This window comes from Thermobia domestica, chromosome 4 (genome assembly GCF_964235325.1).
Source record: "Thermobia domestica chromosome 4, izTheDome1.hap1.1, whole genome shotgun sequence".
In the NCBI taxonomy this organism is placed as follows: domain Eukaryota; kingdom Metazoa; phylum Arthropoda; class Insecta; order Zygentoma; family Lepismatidae; genus Thermobia; species Thermobia domestica.
The window spans coordinates 187711547-187724116 of NC_137457.1; the positions used below are offsets into that span (position 1 = coordinate 187711547).

The following is a 12570-nucleotide window of genomic DNA, read 5'->3' on the forward strand; positions in this document are numbered from 1 at the left end:
TACCCGAGGTCACATTGTAAGTTACAAAGACAACAAACATACCTACTAATATTTTATTAAATTACTGACAATTATAAAGTCAATTCATTTTGAGTGCAACTTTGCTCAAATTTGCAGAGAGAGATTGAACAGTGAACTGACAGCAAACGAAGCCCGGTCTCCTGCATGTTAGATGTTTCCTTTACCAATAAGAAGAACATTCTGATCAATTCTAAATTTCATGCGTGCGTTATTCCTTTTCCATATGTTGCCAAAATCAGGCTACGCCGTAGTATCGAACGACTCTCGAAGTTGTCGACGTGCCAATCTAACATTTTGTGTGAAAATAAGTTTGCGAATATCATTTTCGAGGTTAATCAAGATCTGCAATTCCGAAATCTATTTTCAGTTTCTTAGGATGGTATCCCCCGAGAATAATGGATATAAACGAGCTCTAGTTTTGCTGGGCATCATATTCTGAAAACTCCATACGCAATTTACTTTAGCATTCTTTGATTCTTTGTCGAAGACACTTATAGAATTAAATTCCCTTTGCTGTACATCAACACACACAGACATACAGAGAGAGAAAGAGAGAGAGAGAGAGAGAATTAGCTTCTGGAACGATAATAATTTTGCTTACCATGTTTGGGTTAACTCATCGGCCTCTTCCTTCACTGTTCACACTAAGTAACGAACACCATCCAACGTGGGGTAATTGTGCCACTTGAAAGTACGAGCTGTTGTTTAATGTATAGTAGTATGGTATTTTCAGTGAAATTTGACGTATTACTAACATTAAGGCTCGACATCTCAAGGAGCCTCCATGCACAGTTTGCCATTCATGGATTGCTTAACCAAGATGTCAACTCGCAGTAGTTCAGTATAGTTTAAGAGTGAAACCCTTATTGCCAAGAAATGTAAAAAAATGTATCGAAATCAATATGATTATATGATTACTTACTATGTTCAGATGTTCTTGAAACTAACGAATAACGATTTCTACATTATCATCGTTAACATGTATTGGTTTATATCTTCTCGCTTGCACCTTGTATGAGCCGTGTATTCTAAGTTTTGTTTATGTACTTCTAATTACATGTACGCTTATAATTATCGCATTGGGTATCATTTCTGACATAATCTCAGAGCTTCCAACGCATTGTGCGGCTTTTCACCAAACATAAGTATCATGTTCAACAAAAATCGCTTCAAAATCCAACATCTCGTCATAAATGAAGTCAATTACTACTGATTACCTCAACTAGTGAAAGCTATGGTCATCATACAGAAATGTAGGTTCAAAAATAATAAAGGTACTAGCAGCGTTCACCCCGCTTCGCTGCGGTCACCCCGGAACGCAATAAACTTTGTTACTTAGATAATTTTTACTTTTTCGCTTTCAAGTGATATGATAAAAACCATAGAAGATTGCACTAATGTTAACATTATATCGCCTGTCATTTATGTTAACCCGCCCCGCTTCGCTGCGGTCACCCCAACCCGCCCCGCTTCGCTGCGGTCATCCCGGAACGCAATAAACTTTGTTACTTAGATAATTTTTACTTTTTCGCTTTCAAGTGATTTATAGCGCCTGTCAGTTATGTTAACCCGCCGAGTCACAGGGTCATGCGGGTTGCATATAAATACGTTTATTTTTATACCTATGATGAACTAATAACAAAGGATTTGTACGTATGGACACCTGAATGGTCAATTATCTCAAGACACTGGTAATTGAAAATTAAAGTGATATGATAGAAACCATCTAGGGTACACATCCTAACAACCCCCCAAAAATGAAAGAAATCGGTTCAGCCGTATTAGCGTGATGAGCGGACAAAGGATTTTTTGTACGTATTGACACCTGATTGGTCAATTATCTCAAGACACTGGTAATTGAAAATTAAAGTGATATGATAAAAACCATCTAGGGTCCAAATCCTAACAACCCCCCAAAAATGAAAGAAATCGGTTCAGCCGTATTAGCGTGATGAGCGGACAAAGGATTTTGTGCGTTCTCTTTTATATATATAGATTATATCAAGCAAATATTTATCGTGATAATTACTTTCATTATTATTCGCAACGTAGGTGCGCCGTAGGGTTATTCAACTGCTCTTTCACAGAGGTATAGTTGGTCATCTACTTACGTATTGTACAGCGCAAGTGAACCACTTCAGCCCCGCCCGTATCCGAGCAAAACGAATTCTTATATTTGAGTTTCATTTGAAGATTTCCTTTTCAATTAATGCATATGAATTGGTTTCGGTCAAATTTTGGTCACCCATGGTCACCACTGACCATCAATGAATAGGTCACTATAGAAGCCACTGGGGTTCAGCGACAAAAACATAGAAGGTTACTTTTGCACTGCAATTGTTTTATTTGTCTTATTTTTCCTAAATCTATCTTAACAACATTTCAGCTCTTACTCTTACATTTCGTCAGCTTATTACAAATAGTTTTACTGTATACTTTGATAATCCTAATAATTAAGATCACAGATTAAAAGGCTAACTAAATTATCAAAGAAATACAAATACAGATAAACATTTATCGCCATCAAGTGTCACATATCAAGGTTGATCGATATATTCTGGAAAGGTTGCTAAAATAGCAAGTGGTTACAATACATGAAACCATCAAGCACAAGATGTCCAAACAGGCCTACACTTAATATTTGCGTTCAGTGTCTCAAGTATATCAAATAAGTAAAAAAAAAAACATTAATTTATTGTACTGACAGAGAGAAAGGCATTTCACTTTGAACAGTTTACCTTCCTCCTCTTCCTATATCATTATTACCGGTATCCAGTGTTGAGTTAATTCATGGGCACAAACACTGGAAGACAACCGCCTGTAATCGAGTTTTCAGGAGGTGTTGAATTCACTCTTCTGCACTTTTTAGCTCCCAAAATGTTATAATTAGGGACCTCGAGTTTGCTATCACTTTCTATTCCAGTATTGGTTATCATCAACAGTAGCACAGCAATAATCACTAAATAATTTACAGACTTCAAACCGGAAATGAGAGAACTCTAAGATATCATATCGAGAATCACCAAAAAGTTTGCTATCTTTGGTATATTCAATTCAAACGTTTTTCAAGGCCATATCAATGACATGAAAGAATGACTATTCCTACAACAAATCTTTTATACTTCTTTAAATTTTGTGTAGTCGAAATTCTTTTATCAAGTCACCAAAGGTAGGAAGTATTAAGAATAATTCGGTGTTAACAGAAATTGAAAATAAGCATTGTTTCTTTATGAAATTCCATGTATGGCTTTTAGTTATCTAATACTCAGGCCGGGATTGGAGAAGGGTCAATATACGGAAAGATGTTGAACAGGACCTACGTTGAAGCTGCTAACCCCGGCATTTACCTGGTGTGACTGACGAAAAAGCCCTGGATGCTATGGTCATCAGCTGGATTATAACCCATTATCTCCCGACAGCTACGCCAGCGCTCTACCACTCTGCTAGGGCAGCTCAGTCAAATGTTCTTTGAAACTAGCAACAAAGGAGGTACCCTTCGAAGGATAATAATAGAGAGATATTGTGCCTCACATATGACCGTCTTAGGACAATAGTGACTGCTAGCCGAGGCGCATACATAAGCTGGTTTCAGGGGATGACATGTGAGTTTTACCGAAAAAGCGTTTTAAAAGCCGATTACTATGTGCGTTTCACAATCTGACATTAATGATTAAAATTCATGCATGAAAACATGTCAACCTTACCAACAAGCATATGCAACAAATAAATACGTATCACCTAATGCTCCAACGTGCTTATTTCTAGAATTTGCTGGCATCTTTAACTGCTCTTTATATCTTATACTTACAAAACTTTCATATAAAATTTATACGATATTTGTTGCAAATAATGATTTGTTAAATTTGGATTGGTAAGATCGTTAGGGGGAAACAAATTTATATTGAAATGTTTTGAGTCGTAACATGAAATTTCTTTATAAGAGAGAACCAAACTGAATATTTGATAAAATTTTATAAGCTACGATTATAATTGGGAAAAATTTACTACTTTCCTATATATATAAATCATGTTTAAGAAAAGAAAAGAAATCTAAAATACAAGAACCCAGTTCATCATAGGTATAAAAATAAACGTATTTATATGCAACCCGCATGACCGTGTCACTCGGCGGGTTAACATAAATGACAGGCGATATAATGTTAACATTTACTGCAATCTACTATGGTTTTTATCATATCACTTGAAAGCGAAAAAGTAAAAATTATCTAAGTAACAAAGTTTATTGCGTTCCGGGGTGACCGCAGCGAAGCGGGGCGGGTTAACATAAATGACAGGCGATATAATGTTAACATTTACTGCAATCTTCTATGGTTTTTATCATATCACTTGAAAGCGAAAAAGTAAAAATTATCTAAGTAACAACGTTTATTGCGTTCCGGGGTGACCGCAGCGTTCCGGGGTGACCGCAGCGAAGCGGGGTGAACGCTGCTAGTCTACAATAATAGTTTATTGTTTACCAGAAATTTAAGAATACATAACGCCCACCGTGTGTTATTATATTTATGCAAGTGTTGTAGATCTATGAAGTACTGAGCAGTTTATAATATATTAAAATTGTTCAATTTATTTGTAGACTGTAAAAAGCACAAAGCTTCGCGGAAATAGAACACAAAAGGGACACAACATAAATATTGCGCAATTTGTATTAAATATCTTATTGTTGATCTTAAAATAATTAAAAATTATAGAAATTTCTTACTGACATTTTATATTGTTGCTGAAAATACATTTTTTAGATTCCATATCTAATAGTCGTAAATAAATTTAATTTGACTTGCCCAGTTAACAAGAACAAGAATATAACCTTACCTTCCTGGTAATCCAAAGTTCTTACGCTGTTATCTCCATAAAAATTTTCTTCTGAATGTACATCTGAAAGGATATATATATGTTATATATATATATATATATATATATATATATATATATATATTTATATTGTCGCTGCTTCTCGAAGAACAGCTATGCGACATTTTTTTTCGAAAATGAGTTATGTTATGGAAATAAACCTCAATGCGCCGTTATAATGTAATAAGTAAATATTCCATAGTTTCGATACAACAATGAGAAAATTAGGCTTAAAACTCTAATCAAGTACGTATTGATTCTATATGTGCTTATAAAGGAGCAAAAGATAAACCGACATCGCTACGTAAACACAAAAATAGTAATTTGATGTTGAAGCACTTTGCAGCAATGTTCAGTGCATATATACGCAGAACCGCTTTTAAAAAATATTTTTTCAAATGGGTTCTTATATTTTGCAAAATTTTAAGTGTTATTAATGTATTTTTTTGTTATCCTGGAAAGTTGTAAATTAAAGACATAGCGGTTCATCGAGGCGCACCGACGATATATGATAGGGCATATTGATGAGTCACATATATAAGTTGAATATTGCGAGCAATAGCAAGCATATAGTAAAGGGAAAGTGTAATGGTGAGCGTTACTCTTACGATTTCTGTCAGTATTGCAGAAAATCATCATGACACCGATAGCTGTTAAAATTTCGTACGTCGTTGAGCTCAACAACTGCGGAATTTTTTTAGTAAGAAAATGACTTGCACGTTCGCCTGTAAGCGAGTTGAACAAACAACAGATACAACGGATAGGGGTAGAGTAAAACATTGAATATATTAAGTAAACACAGTGTTAAGCTTGACCTCAAATAAACGTTTGTTCAACAAGAATGTAGATTTTTATCCAAATATACAAAAAGGAAGCAAACTTGTGGCCGGATGTTATACACGACATTCAGATATGTTAATAAATTGCAGATTATAGGACTCTCCTCCAGCAAATTCGTTGAATGATTTTACCGATTTTACAAACTTCCGTAGTGTTTTGACATTCTATTAAATATCATTAATTTTTTCTACATTTCTTGTTGTACATTACTTCGCAAAATATGTAAAGGAAGCATTACCAGTAGAACACACATGTAGGATTTTCATATTAGTAAGTACTAACTAAACATAATAAAAAAAAAGAATTTTTCAACAATTTTTAATATACGTAGTTACACAGAACACATTATTCATGCTTATATATTTTATATGCTTCCAAATTCAGTAATTTACTTTCACAGGACATAGATTATAATGCTTGACGTATGCGCATCTCTTTTTGCATGCTCAATTCATCGACATTTAAATTATTAATGGGTCTAAATGTACTGGTGTTGACGTAATTTGTATCATTGTTTGACTTTAAAGTTTTTTTCTGGAAGTAACAGCTACGAGAAATGATTGTATGCTGAAAATATTACGCTTTACATATAAAATTTTATAATTATGTGTTAGTGTAAATATTATTTTTATATTTTTGTATGGTTTCAAGTCTCATATTGTAAATATTTGTTTAATGATTCAATTTCGAAACTTCTAGAATTTAACTCTCCATCACATGATAAAAAGCAATACATGGTTATTTTATTTTTTATATTTACAAATTTCTAGGTATAATTTTGTAATGGCACAGACGATTATTATTCTTTATTACATGATTCATTTTCTAAAAAGAATTATTTAATTACTGACCTTTTTCTTATTACATATTTGCTTTGTTTCTTTTCTGATCTCTTATTCATTTTCCTTTTTTGTTGATCTCTGAAATTTTTGTTTTCATTTAAATCTTGAAACTTGGTTTTAGGTCTAAACGAAGTATTTGCCTTTTAAGTTTTCTTACCTTTGAAGTCATTGACTGTTATGAACTGTCGCGTGCTACGAGATAGTTTGCTTCATCGCGAATGCGTAACATTTTAAATATTTATATATTTACTACCATACTGTAAAGCAATTTATATAGAGATATCGGTTGCTGATGTTTATTGGTATTCCAATTTTTTGATTTCTGATTTCACAATGTAGAATGTTAATTTAAGGGGGCACACTACTAAATATTTTTCATGGATTGTAATATATATATATATATATATATATATATATATATATATATATATATATATATATATATATATATATATATATATATATATATATAATTAGGTATCACACTATAGATTTTTCCTGTTCTTATATTTCATGAGTTGATAACAATAGAAGTAATATTTTAAATTAGTATTTAGTGTTTTGTTTCTCTAAAAGTCAATAAAAGCCCTCAGCCTTGTTAATGAAGAATAGAATACTACATGAATATAAGCAGTTCTTAACAGTATTACGCATTTCTAAGAAAAATATAATTTCACTGTTATCTTAAAATACCTATTTTATATAAATTAATTAGAAATTACTTTTCCTTAATGTCGCAGACTACAAAATATCTTTCGAAACCTAAAAATTTTTATCTGTTTTTCGTAAGTGAAAAGAGATAATGAAATGTATCTTACCACAATAATAGATTTTATTATTCTACACCGAAAATATAAGTCGAAAGAATTTTAAGTGTTGCCATCTATAGAAATTATAGTGGGAAAACAATTTGAGTAACCCATAGACATAAGTCAAGGCAGAAACTAGAAAAAAATGAACCAATAAAATTATTATCTTCTTTCATAAGTTACTACAAAATAAATTAGTTATTTCAAAATAAATTTAAATATTATTTAGAAAGTACTTAACAAGGAACAAGGACAGGATAATAAGTCATCAACTACACATGATTTCGCTTTTCTAGTCGCTGCCCTAACCTAGATTTTTGAGTAATTCCAAGTCTGATCACAGTGCAATTTCTATGGATGGCAACACTGAAAATTCTTTCGCTTCACATTGTCGGGTATAAAATAACATTTTCTATTATTGTGGTAAATCACATTTTATTTTCTCTTTTCACTTACGAAATATGTACAAAAATATTAGCTTTTGAATAATATTTAGTAGTCTGCAACCTTAAGGAAAAATAATTACTAATTAATTTATACAAAATATGTATATTAGAAATACAGTGAAATTATATTTTTCTTAAAGATGCGTAATAGTGTTAAGAATTGTTTTTATTCTTGTGGTCTTGTATTCTTCATTAACCAGGGTGATGGATTTTATTGACCTTTAGACAAATAAAAACTAAATAATCATTTAAAACTTTGCTTTTATTATTATCAACATATATATTACAGAAACGAATTTCAGCAAACGGCGGAGATGAAATATAAAGTGCGATAACTAATTATATATATATATATATATATATATATATATATATATATATATATATATATATATATATATATATATATATATATATATATATATATATATTGCATGATATAATTATATTCGATTATGCGCTAAAATGCATGTCTACATATAAAATTCTTTTATATTTTCATAGCTGCATGTAAATTTCGCTATCTAAAAAACCGTTTAAAAAATTTATTTATTTAAACTTAGAGTGAAACAGCCTGTAAAATTAAATACACGATGACGATAAATTTAGGACATTTAGTAATGCATTTTATGCAAGAATGGGTTGATGTATAACAATTAACATCTAGTGATTCGTTGTGATATACAGTATATATAAATATATGACATTTAAATTTTTTTTAAGTGTTGATAGAACGGAATAATGAATTACAAATACTGGTCTTCGGAATTAATACAATTTATACAATTATTAGAAATTATCATATGATCAATCCTTATGTAAGGATTAAATTGTATTCCTCTATTGTTAATTTTATTTCGAGTTATTTTCTCATTTGTGACACGATGACCAACTCCATGCTTACAATCCTACCAGCGATTCTTTGAGATTAGGGTTTTCATATTTTTAATTACTACATTATATAAATTACGAGAATCAGACTATTCTAGTGTGTTTTCATTAAATGTAGTACCATAAATTTTGTAAGCATAAACATTGTTGTCCGTTCCGATGCGTTTAGCTCGTTACGTGTTGTTTCGCCTATTAATACAAAAATCTGAATTTCACAGTCAGAAGTACTTCATTCCTTAGATTCACCAGATAATACGAAAAAACAAGATTGGATTTCATTTCGCTTCGATGGAAACATACTACTATAGATTTCTAATAAAATGCATAAATTTCTAGCAAAATTTTCAAAAAGTCTGATGTGTTAGCCGTCCGCCTCGCCTAGTAAATGTTTAAAGTCCAACATTCGAAAAGAAACATTGTTAAACTTTGTTTTCTATTTCTTTAGATTAATAATAATATTATATTTTCCAATGCGTGTTGTTGCTAGTAAGGCATACTGTGATGTATACATGAGTCGTTCAGTTACAAAGCGGTTCTTGCCAATTGTATTAACACGCAGAACAGCAAGAAAAAACTACAATATAAAGTCAATGCGTTTCGCAGAACTGGAAATATCTAAGGATGCTCAAGTTTTTTACATGAACACACTGAAGTATTTCCAAGTGTACAACACATGCTGATTCTACATTTAGTTTTTTTTTATTTATAGTGAATTGACAAGAACCATTCTGGAACTGGATCTCTAAAGTTTACCATTGTCATCAACAAGTACATATTTTGACAGAGCTATTCTTTACGCCATTTGTAATGAAATGAGTTCAGAAATATTCCCTTAAATGTACTTTAGACCTTGGTTAGTACATACGGTATCATACTTTAACTGTTTGCATTGATGGGCATTTTAATCAGTAATACAAGAGAAGAAGGTCCATAAGATAAGATGTTTGCTTCTAAGGAGTTTAATATATTGAGTTGTGTACTTATAAAGTAGGATCGTTAGTAAAAAATATATATGAAAATTAAAGGCAAAAGTCTATAATAACTTAGCTGAATACACTGAAACACTCTTAGTGCAACAAATCACGAAAACGTGAAACATTGTTGTGGCTTGTACAATAACAATATAAACTCTGTGGAAATCTACGCAACAATTAGTCCGGACACCGTCACAAATTTCTACATTTTCAGATCAAGGATAAACATCAGCAATCATGATAAAGGATTCGTGTGGAAGTGAAGAAAAACCTGATGTTTGTAAATATCTTTGATAAACAAATACCACAATACAGCTGCTATATGTACAAAATACTCAACCACTCATGCATCAACCTTGCATTCGCAATACCAGCCACGAATTGGAGATGAAACGTTATTGTGGTACTGAATCCATGCGCGTTTGTATATTGTTTTATATTGTGAACTTGGACACGGATAAAGCCACCTATTTTCTTGAGTAAATAGTTCATAAAAACAAAATTCACACATATGCTTCTTTTCATAAGACTTGGCTTGCTTTATTTATTACACCCCAGGCGACATGTCACGTAATTTCTGAATGGTCAATGAAAGTAAGTCCATTGAAGTGTCAACGGACATCTTGTGCCAAGGACTCTTCCATTTTTCCTGATTTCGGGTTCTAGTATTATTTGTAAATGGTTAAGTTGGTTTACCAAGGTTGGCATTCGTTCGGCAATCATTTTGTCTTCCGTATCACTTGAGATACAACAAGGACGAAAGGCATACCACATAGCACAAATAATTCTATCAAAGTCGCCAATCATGGGTATCTCTGTGTTCGGTATTACCTGTCCTAGAGCTTTCCACCGTTTTTTAAACCGTTGACAGCTTCTATCACTAACCTAATATATGTATCCAGTCGTGTCTTATTCGATTTATTTGCGGTATGCCATTTCTTCCTTTGTAAGAAATTTGGCATTTTTGCAATAAAACTCCCTTGACGCTTCAATACTTTGCACCTCATAGAGAACTCTACAACTTCACACAACATTACTACATTAATTTCTGTTCCTCTATAATCTTTGGATGGACTTTCTTTTTCTGACAAATGAACATTCTGTACGGTTTCCTTTTGTCTTCACAGGCAACTTTCTGCTTCATGACATCAGTGCAGGAAGTCTCTGCTGATACGTTTTTTTCTGTTTTTCTACTATTTACGCAATTGTGTTACACTTAGTTACTTACATATTTTATGTGTTGCTACATGCTTAGTAAATTATTAAATAAGGGTGCGTATCAGTGTTGCGCTCATATTTTACCAAGCAGCAAACTAACGAGAAGTCGGTAATTTTTCGAGACAATCCTCCAACTACTCATATTAAGGAGAATAAAATAAGTGAAAACATGGATAGCATGATATAAATGTTTACTGCATTGTTAAAATAGATATCTTCTATATCTAGCGCGGGTTCTTACAATTCTTGTAGTACTCATTTAATTTTTGAGAGATTTTCCGAGTGAAATATCCTCATTGTAGACCCTCCTGGTTTCTTCACCTTCTTGAGTTTTACACCAATCGGAAATCCGTACGATTCATGCCTATATGTATATATCAGGACAAGTTCGGCATTGCAATACCTGCATTCTTCATAATTTGTTTCATACCCGTATCGCATAAACCAAATTGCCTTGCATAAATTTGGCCTACCTGTGGGCTTTTACTCGTGTGACAAAACCCAGAGATCCAGAGACGTAAGATATAGTTGGTGAATAATTTCATCATTATTACATTTAATCTATGCATTAAAGCATTTCTTGCGCCAAAGTTAAATATTTCGGTATCAAGAGAACACAAGTTCATAACATTCAGTTATAACTAATTCCTTTAATTGTTTCTTATATTTCTCGTGATTCACATCAACAAATTTAAATTACCTTAACACTAGAACGCATTTGTGAGCTCTGACATAGCCCATAGAGGTAATTAAAGTGCCATGTAGTATAGTAAATGTGCATTAAATATTCATATTTCATGACATCCAATATATTAGTGTGCTTTTGTATATCAAGTGATTTTACCCTTGTGAAAGAAAATATTTCGGAGATTACTGTTGCTCTGTATCTCTACTCTAAGTTTCCATACCTGGGGTCTTTAAAGACCTCAACAAGAAATAATTCTTTGTTTGTACTACTATACTTGAACGTTGCTAGAGAAGTGTATTTTATTTTCACACAAATCTAAAACTAAGGTTTCACAAGTGTTTCATAAATTTAATTACTGATTTAATTTCACTTTAGATCATACTATTCATCTATCTAACGAAAACTCATCTATCTACTTGACTATAAAGAGAATGCATTGTACAAGTATCTGTTTGGTCATTTTCTCTGTGTAGGAATCTTGCTGTAAGTTTCTCAGATTCTAAACGTTTTTGTGAACTTTCATGCTCATAATAAACCTCTTCTAATCATAATTTTAATATAAAGATGATGTACTATCCCTCGTGACAAGTTAGTGTTACACTATCACTGTAATTTGGTATCAGTATCAAGATACACTGACCACCCACTGAAAATGAGTTCAAGAGAAAACACCAAAGCTCCGGTGAGTTCAGAGTGTAGTAACTTTAGAGAGGTTGTGTCTGAGTGGCTTGCAGGCTGAAGAGAAACCGAATTTTCTAGTGGCAGCTTAGGATTTAGAATCCGGTGCATCAAGTATTTTAATCGCAAAAGGTGTTACAGTATGATTTCCTACTCCTAAATCTATTATTCAGATTTGTCAACACAATATACTTCACACACCCAGACCACAACGCGACCAAAAAACCTACTTCATAGGGCGCATGGAAAATTTTATTACACAAGATATGTTTAATGACATTTTGCTTTCTAGAA

General features: G+C 32.3%; 1 long non-coding RNA gene across 1 annotated transcript in view; it reads right to left on the reverse strand.

Moving 5' to 3' along the window:
• The window catches only part of LOC145682969 (uncharacterized), a 220979-nt gene that overhangs the window by 84452 nt on the left and 123957 nt on the right, over positions 1–12570 (reverse strand). Inside the window, exon 3 of the long non-coding RNA XR_014130961.1 lies at positions 4852–4914. This is a non-coding gene — a long non-coding RNA (uncharacterized LOC145682969). The remainder of the gene's footprint in view (positions 1–4851; positions 4915–12570) is intronic.